The following is a 379-nucleotide window of genomic DNA, read 5'->3' as shown; positions in this document are numbered from 1 at the left end:
ACACCTTGCAGTAATCGTTCGTCTTCTCAAAACGTGGCGAACAATTTCTCGATCTTGTCGAACTGTTGTTATACGATGACGGCCATTTCCTTGACGTCTTGTGTATTGTCCTGTTTCTTGATATCGTAATCACGCTCTATTTATTACACATACGGATACACCGACACGTTGCGCTACATAACGCATACTGTATCCTTCTTCCAGAAGTGCGATTATGCGGGCAACTTCGAATGCTAGCATGTGTCTGCGCGGCATTTTCAAAATTTGCAATATGCGACTATCTTTGTTACAAAGCGCGAACTCTCAATAGCCTCAATCGAGAAAAGAGAAGACTTGAAGTTCGCGTTAAGCGAGTTCGAGAATGTGCGTCTATAAGCGA

Source organism: Trachymyrmex cornetzi, unplaced genomic scaffold (genome assembly GCF_001594075.2).
Source record: "Trachymyrmex cornetzi isolate Tcor2-1 unplaced genomic scaffold, Tcor1.1 scaffold306, whole genome shotgun sequence".
NCBI classification, from domain to species: Eukaryota; Metazoa; Arthropoda; class Insecta; order Hymenoptera; family Formicidae; genus Trachymyrmex; species Trachymyrmex cornetzi.
This window is presented reverse-complemented; position numbering follows the sequence as displayed.